General features: G+C 45.6%; 1 protein-coding gene across 1 annotated transcript in view; it reads left to right on the top strand.

Moving 5' to 3' along the window:
- FAM135B (family with sequence similarity 135 member B) overlaps window positions 1-17,313 on the top strand; it is a 160,774-nt gene that overhangs the window by 38,219 nt on the left and 105,242 nt on the right. The gene's annotated exons all lie outside the window — the stretch shown is intronic.

Here is a 17,313-nt window from a genome sequence, read left to right as displayed (position 1 = left end):
TCGGAGTGGGAGATTCGGGGCAGAGTAGGCTACTTGGACCATGTAAGAAGGGACAATCAGGGGAGGCTGATGGTTTATGGGCAACAGGTTGACTCAAGCCTGTGATACAGAAAGAGAAAGATACTGGAGACCACTGCTGGAGACCACTGGCTCCTCCCCTGACTCTGGAAAGAGTTAAGCATTAAGTAGTAGTCAAGGCTCCACATTTCCAGGGAGGTCCTTCTCTTCCACCCTTCACTCTCCTCCTCTCTCCAGGAAATAAATCAGGCATCTAAGACTGGTGGTCACTCCCTCTCCTATGTGTATTCAGGATGCCTGCAGTTCCCCCACTGTGCTACCACCTGTGTCGTGCTCCTTCCCCAACCCAGCTTCTGCCAGAAGAAGGTTCATGGAAGTGAATGAGAAAGTAGAAGATTTGAACCCAAATCTTGCAGGAACTAGTCATGTGATCCCAGGCGTTAACAACTTGAGCTTCATTTCCTCACCTGAAACATGAGAATAAATATCCATCCTCTGTAGGGCTTTGTCTTAGACATTATAGCTCTAATTTTGTTTATTTGGGTCCTCTCTCTTTTCTTCTTGGTGAGCCTGGCCAGAGGTTTGTCAATTTTGTTTACTCTTTCAAAGAACCAGTTCTTGGTTTTACCGATTCTTTTTCTACTGTTTTTTAAATCTCTATTTATTTCCTCTCTGATCTTTATTATCTCCTTCCTTCTGCTGACTTTAGGTTTTGTTTGTTCTTCTTTTTCTAATTCTTTTAGGTGGAGGGTTAGGTTGTTTATTTGAGATTCTTCTTGTTTCTTAAAGAAGGCTTGTATTGCTATAAACTTTCCTCTAAGAACTGCTTTTGCTGCATCCCATAGATTTTATATGGTTGTACATCTTGGAGATTATAAATGAAAAGGGTGTTTTATATTTTACAGAGATTATTAAGGTAAATGTCCCAGGTTAGGAACTGGCACAAAGTAAGTGTCCAATCAGTCTGACGTGTGAGTGGTCACCTGATCAGGGGTTTGAAGCTGGGTTCTGGTCTCAGGGACAAGGCTGGACCTGGAAATCAAGTGGGATTAATGCTTAGCTGACTTGATGGATGCCATCCCCAGGTCCCCGACAAAGGACTCTGCTTCTTCTTGTGACTGTGTAGCTCAAGAGCTCAGTCCCTGTCTCTGGCTGAGCTGTCTCTTGGAGCTGAGAGGCCCAGCCGTGAGGATCAGAGGACTGCTGGGCATCCATCAGCTGGCAGAGCCCAGCAAGCAGCTTGGGGAAAGGAGGACTCCTGCTGGAGCTGCACAGAGACAAAAAAAAGAAAAATGAAATGCAGTTTGGGGAAAAAAAGGCTATTTTCTTCTTTGGTCTAGTTTGACATGGGGATAATTGTGGACCACTTGGTAGGCCCTTGAGTTTACATGAGTATGATATTTAGAACAGAAGGCCCATATGGAGGTCAGCAGTAATTACAGTAGGGATGGCTCCATGGGTGAGGAATAGATAGTGTTTGCGATTTCTTCCTCAAGGTGAATTTTCCAATTTTAGTGTTTTCAGTTAGACGTTGCCTCATTACAAAGCACTCCGAAGCTTAGTGGTTCAAAACAACAATTTATTCTTGATGTTTTGAGTTGGCTGGGCTCAGCCAGGTCATTTGTACACTGCTTTCAGCTGGGATCTCAGTGGAGGACAGATTACCCACGATCATAACATCAGACGTGTCTTCACACACATCTGATCTCTCAGTTGAGGTGGCTGAACTGCCTAAGGGAATGGTCCAGCTGTCTCCAGTTGGGTGTCCAACTTCTTCTATGGTAGCTCAGGTCACCAAGGGAAAGAAAATGGAAGTTTCCAGGTCTCTTAAGGGCTAGACTGGGAAATGGCACAGGGTCTGTCCTCCACATTCCATTGGTCAAGGCCGATTGCAAGGCCAGTCCAGCTTCAAGGCAGGAGTGGAATATTCTCCAACCCTTCATGGAGCAACTTCTGTATGTACAGCAAAGGGAGAATGTTCCAGCAGTCACATTTACATCCAATCACCCAGACATATTTCCCGTTACCTGCATGTAGTTCTCAGTAAAAAAGAAAATATATATATATGTTTAGTCGAGTCCTGATATATTGAGAAATCACCAGAAGGAGTCAAAACACTTGATGTCGTTGACACTTATTAGTTGAGTGATCTTATTGGGACAAATCATTTAATTTGTTTTTTTGGTTGCATTTATCTCTAAAACAGAAATAGGAAAAGCTTTCTCTGTCTAAAGAGGCAGAATTCAGGAGTGGTGCAGGACACACACTCAGAAATTTCTGGGTTCAAATCCTGCTTCCGACTCTTCTCGGCCATGTGGATTTAGGAAAGTTATTTTAGCCAATTTGGTGTTTTGGGTTCTTCACCTATAAAGTGGGGCTGGTAGGAGGTCCCTACCTCATAGGTTTATGTTAAGGTTTGAATGAGTTATGCAAGGAAATGACTAGAGTGGTCCTGGCACACGGTAAGCCCACAATAACCACTAGCAAGCGTAAGTGATGCTATTATGCATTCAGTAGTTGTTTACTTAGTAGCAGCTGCCCCAGGCTGGTCCCATGGAACACATCCCTGGGGATGAGAAGGTTCCTTCCTGCTCTGGAGGCACCCACAGTCTTCCTGGGGAGACAGAGGTGTCACACTAACAATACAGTAGAGGTGGAAGCTGACACAGCTCATCTGAGACAGTGAGAGCTGGAAGGCTGAGCAGAAGTTGGCCGTGCAGGCAAAGGAAGGGAAGGATGTTCTCGGCAGAGGGACCAGGCCCCGATGTCCCTGGGACCTGAGCAAGGGTGTTCCTGGGATGATGAGAGATCTGGCGTGGCGGGTGATAAGGACGGAGACAAAATGAGAAGAGAAACCTTGGCGGCCGGGTTTGGAGGCCACGATGTGCCATGTGGAGCAGATTGATTTCATCTCAGAGGCACAGCCAGATGAAATGAAAGCACTAGGAAGACATAAATCCAATGCTGTTCAAGCACAAGACGTTGCTGCACAAATTAAGGGGCAGAATTATACAGTCTTTCTCTCTTTTTAGATATATCTGTTCTCTGGTAGCCATATGATATGGAAATGTGTTTCAACCATGTAGGTGACTTGGATTCTGCTTCTCTAGATGGGAAATACTTTGGCGTTGGGTTTTCCGAGGTAGGTGTTTATGATTTGATTCTGTGAATAAGAAAAAATAGTAACTCCCCATGTGAAATGTAGCCGTAACCTGTATACTATGGTGTTTTCTTTTCTTCTGTACTTTTAAAAAAGGTGACTTGGGACAGGTTTCTGTGGTAAATGGATAGTTCCTTCTTGTCTGAGGTAGCGACATATCTTGTAAAATAGACTAGGACAGACTCTGAGCTTGTACCAGGTAAGAGCAGTCCTCCCCTGGGCATTCTAGAAAGATGACCACATTACAGAAGGGACATGTGTGTGAACAGGTGACTGTACCCCAACTGGAACAGTGCATCACATCTGCTCCTGGCGCTTGGTGCCAGGCATAAAGGGAGCTACTTCTCTGTAGATGTGGAAGAGTGGGTGATTCGGGCCAGTGGTCAGTACGACTCTGAAGGCCACTGGGTCTTGGTCATCACCCAAAATAGAAAAGTATGAATTGTAGGTGATCCCCTAATTGTTCACTGACACCAGGATATCCCTGGGCTGTTCCAAACCTTTTCAAGTTCCTCCTATAAGCCGAAGTCCTGGGTGCCAAGAGGTACAGAGGTGAATGATGGTCAATGAAAATATAAGGGTCAAGGGATTCCAGGAAGAGAAACCAGAAGTAAGAAATTTTTTAAAAAATGTGATTCTGTTTGCTTCAAAGGCTTACATTTTGTGGGTCTCACAGCTTTGTTCTCTCTTCGGAGTTCAGGGTTACAGGTAATTGACATGTCTGCATCTGTGAATGAATGTTACGGATACGTAGCCTTGGTGATTTCCTTCCACCAAAATGATGCTATTTAATAGATTGTGCAGTCCTTCCTACCTGGAGACGTTAAAAAAAATATTATTTTCCCTTAGAGGGATGATCACTTAAGGGAAAATAGGGGGAGGGGGAGGGGTGCTTCCTAAACCGATTGAGGCTGTGCTAGGCGGTGCGGCCCAGGCATCTGCTAGTCACCGCTCATCGAAGCAGCAGAAAGGATGAGCAGTAAATTGTGAACGTGTAAAAATGGCCGTGATTAGTTTTAGTCATGTTTTGAGAGGTAATTTCCCTTTCCATTAAGCAGAAGCTTTTATGCGTTTCACCGTGTTAAGGGGTGGGGAGAGACATTTATTCTTCAAATGAATCAAACTAACTTCTTTTCAGGGTCCATTAACGTACCCCTACATATCAAATATGCTTGTTTTCATGGAGAATGTTAAGCAGGTAAAACACTCCAGCTCCCAGGCTCTGAGTGCCCACCTGGGGCCGGAGGAGACTGATGCTCAGGGCTGTCAGGAAGGATGTGCCTGGGTGAGCCGAGGCTTGAAGGATGCTCTCCCCTCTGGTCCTCGCAGCAGTCAACTGAGAAACACCGAAGCCAGGGCCCCTCACCTTGGACTCCCAGTGCAAGCTGGGAATCTTCTCTGCCAGCTGGTGCGGTGACCCAGCTCCCTGGGGGTCCAAGTCAGAATTGTTGCCTATCCTTTGTCCTTGAGATCAAGTCTTAAAGTCTGCTTGACCTCCAAGGTTCTTCTTTGGGAAGCTTTCTCCAGTCTCTTGTACCACGGTTCACGCCTCTCTGCCTCTGCTTTTGCTTTCCATGCCTATCCCTCCTTTCCTCACCCTCTCACCCCGCTAGTCCCACTAGGCTGGCAGAAAGGATTTATGCTGGTTCTCCAAGGGTGATCCCTTGCCCCTGGCAGAATTGCTCCTTCCCTGTCTGAGCATATCCTCTTCACTACCTGTACACACACAGCACGTGCCCCTCCCCCATTTGTGGGCTTCTCCTGCCCCTTTGCTCTCAGTACCTGCACCTGGGACTTTCCCTGGAGGATCGCCCCAGGCTCCCAGAAGCACTCTGCCCAAGATCTGAACGTGCCTGGGAGTTGGAAGCCCACCGTCCCCCATCCCCTCCCCACCCAATCCCTGCCATGAACCAGTGAGTATTAGTGCAGGGATACAGAAGCCCATCTCCTGTCTCACGATGGGACAGACTGAGATGTAGCTCACCCTCCAGAGTCCCCTGCAGGATCAGGCTGGCGCTGCCTTCTTGGGGACCTGTGCTGAAATCCACCCTTGCCTGTCTTCCTTCCTTTCCCTGCCCTGTGTCCCCACGTCCCAGGTGGTCTCACTGGGCACACCTGTGCTAAATCACCTGCACACAGGTCCTCTTCTCTGGATGTGCTGTTCATCATCTGTGTCCAGAAACCACTAGAAGAGGTACTGCAGTTCGTTCATTATCATATGTGAGGTGTGGTGTGAAGTTAGCCAGACCTGCGTTCACCTGGGTTCCTTGTGACCCTGAGCCAGTAGCCTTTGGGTTTAATCCCTATAGAAATGACCCTGAGGGCTGTTTTGGGGATCAGTTAATGTACTGTATATGGGTAGCGAATGGACTTCCTGTCGCATTGGGAGCCTGCATGTACACCTACACATCAAAGCGTGACCTCCTTGATCACCCTCCTGCCACATTTTCCAGGGATGGTCCCCTAATCGATCCCGCATTTAATGCATTTTCTGTGGAGATACTTACACAGCATCAAATCCCAGATTCTAAAGCCGGCTGTGTATGAGGCACAGTTGACACAGAGCTTGATGGCTGACCCTGCTCTCCTGGAGCTCAAGGACTGGGGTGGGGAACCACGGGGTGAGTGACAAGGGCTCAGGAGGAGGGAGGCCCTGGGGGCCCAGGGCTCAGGACAGCCTTCCCTCGAAGGCCCGACTGCTGTCTTCCTGAGTCTGTCTTCTGTGAGCACACCTGACCTCCAGGTGTCCCGACTGTAGGTCCAGGTCGTCAGTGCAAATCTCTCTGTGCTCAGAAAGTGAGCAGAGTCCCGCCACCGGGTCTTCACAGCCTCAGCTGCCCTGCCATCGGCACACCTGCCCTGGTGCTTCCCTCCACGCTGAGCAAGGCTCCTGGGCCCCCTGCCTGCTCTTCACTCAGACAGCAGCACCACCGGCGCGCACCTGCACGGCAAAGCTGCACCTGGGGAACCGCATTTCAGGGAAACACACCTAGAGAAAAAGGCGAGGGAGAGCACGGGCTCCCTGAAGCATAGGCCAGAGATGATACACACACATCAGAGCTGCTTCCCTTGCGGATGGGAGAGAGCAATCTTTATCTCTAGAGCACTACACACAGGCTCCAGAACCAGGTGGCTGAGTCCCAGTCACTCTGGGTGACCTTGGGCTTGTTTCTAACCTCCCTGTGCCTCATTTTCCTTCTCTGTAACATGGGAATAGTGATAACAATAACAACAGCAGTAGTAATAATAATAATAATACCTTCTTCATAGGGTTGTAAGAATTTAAAATGTTAATGCACATAAGCACGCAGAGGGGAGCCTGACATCCTAAGCCCTCAATAAATCCCGGCTATTTTTAAGTTCTATTACACCAGCCAGAGTCAGCAGACTTGGGTGAAATTTGCATGAACTGAAATGTTAGTCCTGATGGGTTTTGCTCATTCGGGAAAATGTTTCTCGGGTGCCTCCGGTGTGTCAGGCACTGTTTCTGGAGCTCTTGAGCCCCCAGATGCCCAGCTACAGATGTTGTCTTCAGAAGCAGTGAACTTCCCATCGCTGGAGGTTTCAAGCAGAGGTTTTCGCATGGTACGAGACAGCGGCCGATGAAAAGAACATTGTATGAGAGTGTTCATATAGGCAGAGTCATTCTAGTTTTTCTTGAAATGAAGAGACATTATCATGGTTATTATTATTATCGTTATCATTATTATATACTTAGGGATATAAATTAATCCTCAGTGTGGAAGTTGATGCTTACATTAACACACCAAAGTGCTGGTCATGTTGCTTTCTTCAGTTCTGGCTCCCTGGTGCCTGCCAGAGCACCTGGGGCACAGCTGGCTTCACAGGCTTGTTTACTGCCTTAGTGAATACAAGACCAGAGGGCAGAACTTGAGCCAGAATGAAAGGAAGAGGGAGACTGAATCCCATACCATTAAAGAAAGAGCAAGCTTTTGAAGGCTCAGCGAACAGGTTGTTTTGGGGGGGAAGCATTTCAGTGGGAAAGGATGCTGTTTCGACTTCTCAACAGTCAAATAGTTGTTCAAAAAAAAAAAAAAAGCTGATGATTATTTAGAAAAAAGCAAAGTATCCCAAAGAGGCAGGCTAACTTCTTCCTGATTTGGCCAAGTGGTCACAGAGAATCTAAGAATGGCCCATGCTGTGTGGAATTTGGAGTAACAACACGGAAGGTGTCCAGGAAGTGGCGGGGAGATGTTCAGGACCCCCTCAAACCACAGCTGAGTTTCTCCCAATGTAAATCAAATAGTTGTTAAAAAAAAAAAAAAAAGCTGATGATTATTTAGAAAAAAGCAAAGTATCCCAAAGAGGCAGGCTAACTTCTTCCTGATTTGGCCAAGTGGTCACAAAGAATCTAAGAATGGCCCATGCTGTGTGGAATTTGGAGTAACAACACGGAAGGTGTCCAGGAAGTGGCGGGGAGATGTTCAGGACCCCCTCAAACCACAGCTGAGTTTCTCCCAATGTGGTGCAAGGACCTCCCCTCCCAGGACACCCTAGGGACTAGCAAGCGGCCAGTTTCTTGATCCCTCCTCCCATGCCTCCTAAGTCAGACTCTAAGATATACCTGGATAAAATACCAAAGAGGAAATTCACATGCGGACGCACAGAGCAGAACCTTGGAATTCTGTAATTGCAGCTAATAAGCTGGTGCTAACGATGGACAATTGGATGATTTAGTCTTCTCCCCTCAGTGACTTACAGTTACAGGAAGAGATTCTGAAGTCTTAACACCGTAATGTAAAAGACAGGTCCCTGAGGATGGTCCTATGTGGCAGAGGGTCTTTATTCCTGATCTGCTGACAGGTGCGTTTTTATCCAGTGCCTCTGGAAAACAGTGCAGTCATGAAATGAAAAGAAATATTTTCCTCTGAGCTGGCTGAGGCTGATAATAGTAACTGCCGTAAACTGCAGAAAGCCGCTCCTGTTCGGTCCAAACTCTGCTGGATATTCACCCTGTCTTGGGCATAAGCTCTTTTTTCACTGTGAGGAATGATAAAGTCTATCTTGTCCAGTATTCTCACATGGAAAATGAGGGAGTCTTCGTCCCCGTTTACATGTGGATTTTTTTTTTAATTCAAGGGAGCACACAGAGGAAGAGTCAGGTGTATCAGAACCTCTGGTTCTGGGGAGGTTCTGGGAGGGAGGAGGAACATATTTAAGGGTAAAAGTCCTGCTAATGGAGATTCTGTACTCCCCACACTGGGCGCCAGAGCCATTTCAAAACCGCTATCAGGTCTTGCTCTTGCCTTTTTATAGAGTGTCTTCGATTCATGGTGCTATTTATGCGCGCCCAGTAAAAAATGAGGAAAATATTACTTGAGGCTTCACTCAGAGCAAAATTCCCCGACAGCTGCCCAATGATTTGAACACGAGCCATTTTAAAGCAGAGTAGGGTTGTCCTGGAGAGTGGGGTTACTGGAGCAGGCTTTCTCACAGATTGGCTTTCCATGCATCTATCAAATAACCCTTTCTTTCTAAGGACAGCCCAAAATAAGAGGATGGATTTATGTGAAAACTGCTCATGCTGGAAAATTAACAGAAAATTCCTATCTTACCTTTACATATCCGTAGGGTATTTGGACAGTTACAGAAACAGGATTTCCCACTTTGTCTTGGTGGCTAATTCTGAAGATCCCAAGGAGAGGCTATGAGGAACACATACTCTCTGAAGAGCATGGCTTTTACTCAGAATGTTCTTGAAAGAAAAGCATGAGAGTTTTGTTTCTTTTTATTCCATTAATTTTGTTTTTGTAATAATACATCCACTTTAAGTAGACAGTGATTTTTTTTTTTTTTTTTGTGGTACGCGGGCCTCTCACTGTTGTGGCCTCTCCCGTTGCGGAGCACAGGCTCCGGACGCGCAGGCTCAGCGGCCAAGGCTCACGGGCACAGCCACTCCGCGGCATGTGGGATCTTCCCGGACCGGGGTGCGAACCCACGTCCCCTGCATCGGCAGGCGGACTCTCAACCACTGCGCCACCAGGGAAGCCCAAGACAGTGATTTTTAAAAGACTTTACTTAGCATGACCCAGCACGCACATATTCTCAGGGAAACTTTAAGGTAATATAGATGCACAGAGCCATCCAGCCTGAGAATTTTTTTAAAAAATTTATTTTACTGCAGTATAGTTGATTTACACTGTTGTTTCTGTGGCATGTGGGATCTTCCCGGACTGGGGCACAAACCCGTGTCCCCTGCATCGGCAGGCGGACTCTCAACCACTGCACCACCAGGGAAGCCCAAGACAGTGGCTTTTTAAAGACTTTACTTAACATGACCCAGGACGCACATATTCTCAGGGAAACTTTAAGGTAATATAGATGCACAGAGCCATCCAGCCTGAGAATTTTTTTAAAAAATTTATTTTACTGCAGTATAGTTGATTTACACTGTTGTTAATTCCTGCTGTTCTGCAAAGTGATTCAGTTATACATATATATACATTCTTTTTCAGATTCTTTTCCATTATGGTTTATGCCAGGATATTGACTATAGTTCCCTGTGCTGTGCAGTAGGACCTTGTTTATCCATCCTGTATATAATAGTTTGCATCTGCTAATCCCACACTCCAAGTCCATCCCTTCTCTACCTCACCTCCCCCTTGGCAACCACTAGTCTGTTCTCCACGTCTGTGAATCTATTTCGTAGATAAGTTCACTCGTGTCGTAGTTTAGATTCCACACACAAGCGATATCATACGGTGTTTGTCTTTCTCTGTCTGACTTACTTCACTTAGCGTGATCGTCTCTAGGTCCATCCATGTTGCTGCACATCAGCCTGAGGAGTTTTCAGTCCATATCCAATGCAATGATCGTTCTCCATCACTCTCAGGACTCAACTCATTTTAGTTCGCCACTGCCAAAGGCTGACCTGCATCACCTTCACACAAAAGCCAGGGTAGTACCTTTTACAGATAATTTGGATTATGTTGGACCGCTACTGAAAGTCTTCTAATGATGATACAGAGTGCTTGATATACACCAGGCACCGTTCTGTATTCTTTGCATATATTAAATTTTCTCACTTCTCATAGCTCCATAGGGTAGGTGCTATTATTATCCCCACTTTATAGATAAAGGTGCTGATGTGCACATCCGGGAAGAGGCTGGGGTGAGGTCCCATTCAGGCGGTCTGGCTCTTAACTACTGCATCATATTGCTTCGTGCAGACCGTCGAACAAAGTACAGAGTCCTTAGCAGGTCTTGATTGGCCCCTGTATGGTCTGATCCTTGACTTTCCACTTAAACGCATCTTCTCCCTTCTACCCCATCACTCTTACTCTTCCTTGAATCACCAAGCTCATTCCCAACTCAGAGCTTCTGAACTTAGGGGGTCCTTCCACTGTGAAGTTGGTCATTCCTCTGCAATCTTCACCTAGCTTATTTTCTCAGTGAATCCAGGTCAGGTCTCTGCTCAGATGTCACCTCCTCAGAGAGGCTCCTTGCCCAGTTATTAAAAAAAAAAATAGATTTCCTGTTATAACTCAATTTCTTATTCTGCTTTATTTTTCTTCGCACCACTTCAGCTAGTTTTATTCCATGTGTGTTTATTGTCTGTGTCTCCTCTAAGATTTGGTAATAATGCTACTTTCAGTAAATCATCACTGTTTTCTGTGTGCCACGAAATAGAATATTTCAAATATGTTACGTATTTATGTGTATGGATTTACTTTATTATCACACCTTCCCTAAGTGATAAGTTACAGGAATAGGTCCCATTGTACAGAAGAGGAAGTTCAGGCATGCAGAGCTCATGGACTGGCTCAAGGCCTCCCAGGTAGTGAGTCTTGGAGTAAGGATTCAACCCCAGTGAGTCGGGCTCCAGGGTCTGGCAGGTCCCTACTCCACCCGCAGTGCTAAGGACAGGACTTGTTGCTGAGCATCAGCTGGAGGAATAAATCAGCAGTGTTGATACATGGCCCTGCCACCCACCTGGTCCTGCAAGATGGGCCAGAATTACTCCTTGAACCCCTCCACCAGCACCCCCTCCACACTGCATCAAATTTCAAGTCCTATCAGTTGGGACTTTCTCCTCCTTCTCGGGTCTTCCGGGTCCTCTCCAAGCCCACTGACATCACTCTGGTCAGGCTCAGTCTTCTTTCCTGGGCTCGGCCTCCTCCCCAGCCTCACTCGCTTCACATTGCAGCCCTCATCACTCCCGTGGACACTGTAGTAGCAAAATCAGACCTTCAGGGGCTGCCCCGCCGGTGTCCCGTGGATGTGCTTTTAGGGTACTGCACGTCATCCCAATTTTACTATTTAAATATTTTCAACCTTTTTTAGAAGAGGCAGTGAACCACATGTTCATGCCATTGTTTCAATGAGTGTTTACACATGGAAGACCCATCGAACAGCACAAAAACGGCATCTACAGTCTATCTGGGTTCAATCCCTGGTTCCACGTCTTTGAAACTGAAACAAGTGCCCAGTGCCTCTGTTTCCTCCACACAGGAAACTCAGGGCTGCTTCCAGGGAAGATTTAAGCTGAGGTTCATTCATGCAGAGTCACCAGCAAATACCCAGAGATTCATGTCAGCACTGGGGATACGTTTCCACGTGGAGGTTCTGTGGGTTTTGAAGAGAAGGCAGCCAAGGACGGCTGGGGCCCCATGAACACCTAGGCTGAGCAGAGGAACAGAAGCTCATGAAGATGCCTGAGGAGGGAAGCCAGAGAACTGAGAGAAGAAACAAGGATGGGACTGTGTTGGAAAGAGGGAGTCTCAGTCCACAGTACCAAACGTTTAGAGAGAGTATTTTTTTTTTCTTAATTGAAGTATAGTTGATTTACAATGTTGTGTTGATTTCTGTCATACAGCATAGTGATTCAGTATATATGTACGTATACACATACATATTCTTTTTCATATTCTTTTCCATATGGTTTATCACAGGATTCTGAATATAGTTACCTGTACTATACAGTAAGACCTTGTTGTTTATCCATTCTGTATATACTAGTTTGCATCTGCTAACCGCAAACTCCCACTCCATCCCTCCCCCACCCCTTCCTCCCCCTTGACAACCACAAGTCTGTCCTCTATGTCTGTGAGTCTGTTTCTGTCTAGTAGCTAAGTTCATCTGTGTCATATTTTAGATTCCACATATAAGTGGTATCATATGGTGTTTGTCTTTCTCTTTCTAACTTCACTTAGTATGATAATTAGAGAGAGGTTTTTTTGATACAGCGTAGGAAGCATCCAGTAGCTGGACATTTCTAAGCTTTATCTTCAAGGTCTTTGAAATAAAACCTTTCAAGTTTTCCCCTGACACACGCCCTGGCTCAGCCTGGGCTATTTCCCGTTTCCCTCAGGAAGTAGTTGCCTTTGCTTGTTCTGTGATACCTACCAGATGTGCTTAGCCCACCCCCTCTGTTTTTCCTTGCTTATGTCCTACTGTATTACCAGATCATCACATTCCTTTTCCTATTTACACAAGCTTTTTATCTTCCACGTAAGAGTGACCTTGCTTCTCAGAATCTTCCCATATTTCATCTGAACGTTCTTGGTAATTCTTACTTCTTATTACCATGTATTCACGTTGCATGTGCACCAGCATTCCCACTAGTGTGCAGGCACCCAGAGGTAGGACACTATGCATCTCCCTTTGTCTGTCCTCCCCTTTGCTTCCTTGCTCCTACTTCTCCTTTAGGACTTTTCTTTTTTTTTTTTTAACATCTTTATTGGGGTATAATTGCTTTACAATGGTGTGTTAGTTTCTGCTTTATAACAAAGTGAATCAGTTATACATATACATATGTTCCCACATCTCTTCCCTCTTGCATCTCCCTCCCTCCCACCCTATCCCACCCCTCCAGGCGGTCACAAAGCACCGAGCTGATCTCCCTGTGCCATGGGCTGCTTCCCACTAGCCATCTACCTAACGTTTGTTAGTGTGTATATGTCCATGACTCTCTCTCGCCCTGTCACAGCTCACCCTTCCCCCTCCCCATATCCTCAAGTCCGTTCTCCAGTAGGTCTGTGTCTTTATTCCTGTCTTACCCCTAGGTTCTTCATGACATTTTTTTCTCTTCTTAAATTCCATATATATGTGTTAGCATATGGTATTTGTCTTTCTCTTTCTGCCTTCACTCTGTATGACAGACTCTAGGTCTATCCACCTCATTACAAATAGCTCCATTTCGTTTCTTTTTATGGCTGAGTAATATTGCATTGTATATATGTGCCGCATCTTCTTTATCCAGTCATCCGATGATGGGCACTTAGGTTGCTTCCAAGGACTTTTCTTGAAGTCCATTTCCCCCAGGAAGCCTCCCCTGAGCTGGCTGAGTGCTGGTGCCTTTGCTTTGTGGCAGTCATCATGATATGCACGTATTCCTGTGAAAACCACTTGACTCGTCTCTTGGTCCCTGCGGCCTAGAACTCAGTGAAGGTGGGGATCGTGCTGTTATGACTCCTTTCCGTTCTCAGCGTGTGGCCCAGTACCCAATGCCGGGTACCCATCAGGGACAGCACTCATGTGCTATAGATAAGGAGACATTGCCTCTAGAAAATTGTAGCCCTGAAGGTTCAGTGTCAAAGTCACCGTGGGAACCTGCATGCCAGGTTCCTAGACCAGTGCCCTTCCTACTAGACTAGACTTTTCTTACCTTGGAGCACAGTCTGAGAAACCCATCCCCTGGGAGCCTTTACTGTTTTTGGGTGTCAGTCTTCCTTGGGCTTGTGCATTTGAGGAGTCTGGGCAAAGGGCTTCTAACCAAAGGGATGAACCAGCCGTCCTGGGATTTTAGAGTTGCATCAGGAGTTGTGAGGAACTATTGTGATCTAAATCTTTCTGGTTAGTTCACTTTCATTGAGAAAAGACTCCAAAGATCATTGCCTTGAAGGCATTGAAATAAGAACCAGAGAAAATAGACTTAAGTGCAAAATACATCAGAGTTTTAGGGCCAAAAGGAACTTTAAAGATTAAGTGACACAGAGCACCGAGCTGATCTCCCTGTGCTGTGCGGCTGCTTCCCACTAGCTATCTGTTTTACATTTGGTAGTATATATAAGTCCATGTCACTCTCTCACTTCATCCCAGCTTACCCTTCCCCCTCCCCGTGTCCTCAAGTCCATTCTCTACATCTGTATCTTTATTCCTGTCTTGCCTCTAGGTTCTTCATAACCTTTTTTTTTTTTTAGATTCCATATATATGTGTTAGCATAACAGTAATTTTCTCTTTCCGACTTACTTCACTCTAGAGGGGTGGGATAGGGAGGGTGGGAGGGAGATGCGAGAGGGAGGGGATATGGGGATATATGTATACATACAGCTGATTCACTTTGTTATACAGCAGAAACTAACACAACATTGTAAAGCAATTATACTCCAATAAAGATGTTAAAAAAAAAAAGAATGTACCACTAGGCAACATGCAAAAAATAAATTAAAAAAAAAAAAAGAAAGATTAAGTGGAAACCTTACAGACCCAGAGTCATTAAATGAATTGACCGAGGTCGCTAGTCAATGGAAAAGCTGCTATTTTAATTCAAGAACTTGAAATCTAATGAACATTTTCACGATAAATGATTGTTTTTGCTCCATTATGAAAAAGGCCCTCCATTTGCAGTTTGAAGAGTCAGAAATTCATTTAAAATTCCTGAGTTTTAATTTCCCCTGGGGAAGAAGAGGCCTGTTTTTTGTTGTTCAACCAAATGGCTCAAACAGCATGAAGCTCTAGCATGGTAAGTGGCAGTCTTGAAGCAGCTGACTTTTTGGATTCTATACTCACTTTTTCTGTCGACAGTGACCTAATTTTCCTTGGGAAGTGTCCCTCTTCCATCCTCTCAGCAGTGTGGCCTATTGATTCCCAGCTCTAGGCCTGGCTTTGATGGGCTCAAGCAATCAGTATATGCCTGGGCCCTGGACAAGGACCTCCAAGGAGGGACCTGTCTTCTCTCTCTAGCCTCCTGGTTATTGGGGTGCTAGGATGACAATTCTGAGACTGCTGTGCCCATGGTCCCATTGTATGAAGAGCCTTGGGATGTCTACTGAACAGTCAAAGGGATGTGGAGAAAGAGAAAGCAGAGAGGCATTCAGGGTTTTGAGTTTCATCCCTTGGCCAAGGAATCAAGCCATACTTGAAGCTAGTGCTACTATTGGATTGAGAAGTTTTCTTTCTTGTTGAAGACAGTTTGAACTTTCTGGCCCTTGGAACAGCTGTCTCATGAATACAGATGTTTAATAAGAATTTCCTTAATTCCTCTTAATTTAAAGTAAATGTCCTTGAAGACTAGAGTAGACAGTCTGATGTCTCATTCTTACTTTAAGAATCACTGATTTCGTTCCGTAAGGACCTGCCAGACACAGGTTTCTCCACCAACAAGATTATGACCCCCCCAGGTTGGGGAATTTGATGTAAGTCTTGGTCACGTCCGTATTCTCCTGCAGCACTTGGCACAAGTGGGCACCCAGTAACAGTGCATTTAATGGATGAATGAACAAACTTAATTTGTTTCCCACAGGGTTCACGGGAGCTAATGGTAGAAGAGAGACTAATAAAGGAATCAACATTAATTGGCCATCTCATTAATTTGCTGCATAAGTAACACCATTCTGTCATTTTAACAATTTCAGTATTTTATGAATTGGATTGCATAAGTGATCTATGACTAAATTCTCCTTGAGCACGTTACAAATCAGGCTCCAAATATTTTTGCCCACTATCCCATCCCCAAAGAAACCATGGCTAACTTGCGGGTCTACGTTCTCTGCATTTCATTTCGTGTTCTACTCACCAAGAGATAATGGGTAGATTTTATTTTCTTCTTACTTTGACAGAGTCTGTTCACATATGCAGGTGGAGACCGAGGTGTGCTGTGGTCATCTCACACCTGCGCCTGAGAGTTGACTGTGTGCATCTCTTCTCGGGTTTGGTGACTTCATGTGGGTAGCTTGAAACTGGCCATGGAGGGGGTGGAGGACTGTTTGCACCAGGAAATCAGCAAACGTTACAGATCAGTTCTGTTTGGAAGACAGTTTTTAGACTTGTGCTGGCACACCACTGTTCGGGGGGCATTTGCACACAATGACAGCTCAGGCAACATTGCTGTGCCGCCTCCTTGTGCGAATGTGTGAGGACCTGCTCTAGATGACAAAAAGCCCTGTTGCTAAAGCATCTATCGGGCGTGCAGATGTGCAGATTTAAATGAAAGAAAACTGCCAGAAGGCGTTTCAAAGTTCCAGTTCAGACTTCCACCAGCAGTTCATGAGGATATTTCCCTGCACAAATCTAGTATCTTGTTTTGTCTGCCTTTCCCTAATAGCTTTCCTTTCATGTGTTTATGAGCTATTCTTATTTTCCCTTTTATGAGTTTCCCATTTACAACCTTTGCTGCTGTTTTTGGACGATTTGCTCCTTATTGATGTAATTTTGTCTCCTACCTCCTGCCAAGCACAGCTTTGCTCACAATTCCTTGATGTATCGTGTAGAAAATATCTTCTCCTAGTCTGTAGCTTGTCCTTTATCTTTGTTTTAGACAAAGTCATGCTAACCTTTGGAGTCTGATGTTTCAAAGCTTTTGCTTCTCAGCTTAAGTTGAGCTTTCCTGTCAGTCCTACAAATGGGGATGTATTCTTCCCAGCAATCTATGGTTATAGTCAACAGTATTCCCAGTTATAGCTGGGGAAACTGAGGCTTAGGGAGGAACATGGTGGGACGGGGATTTGTATCTGGGTCTGTTTGGCTTCACCATCATTTTCATGTGAGCTGGTGTTCCATGCTGCTAATGGGGTGCAACCTCAGGGGTCCCGTATCAGCAACTCCACACACCTCCCTGCTGGCTCAGCCTGCCCTGGATCTCCATCTGATAATTGGATGTCTTTCACTCACATAGACTTCCCCTGCCGGGATCTTCTTGTCACTCACGTGGTTCCCCTGAGCTGGCCTTAAAATGGCACCAGGTCAGCTCTCCCTACAGATCTCATGTCTGGTCCATAAATAATGTCTCCTTTGCCTCAACAAATTCTGAATGTCTAAGCTTATCCCAATGCATTAACCTCTCTCCTGCATGGAGTGGCCTTAACTTTTTGAGAAGTCAAACATGCACTGGTCCTCCGGTCCCCGAACTGGAGGGATCTGTATTAAGCTGTTTGGGTAGGCCCTCCGTGCTTGG

This window comes from Neophocaena asiaeorientalis, unplaced genomic scaffold, assembly GCF_003031525.2.
Source record: "Neophocaena asiaeorientalis asiaeorientalis breed wild unplaced genomic scaffold, Neophocaena_asiaeorientalis_V1.1 scaffold177, whole genome shotgun sequence".
In the NCBI taxonomy this organism is placed as follows: Eukaryota; Metazoa; Chordata; class Mammalia; order Artiodactyla; family Phocoenidae; genus Neophocaena; species Neophocaena asiaeorientalis.
This window is presented reverse-complemented; position numbering and strand designations above follow the sequence as displayed.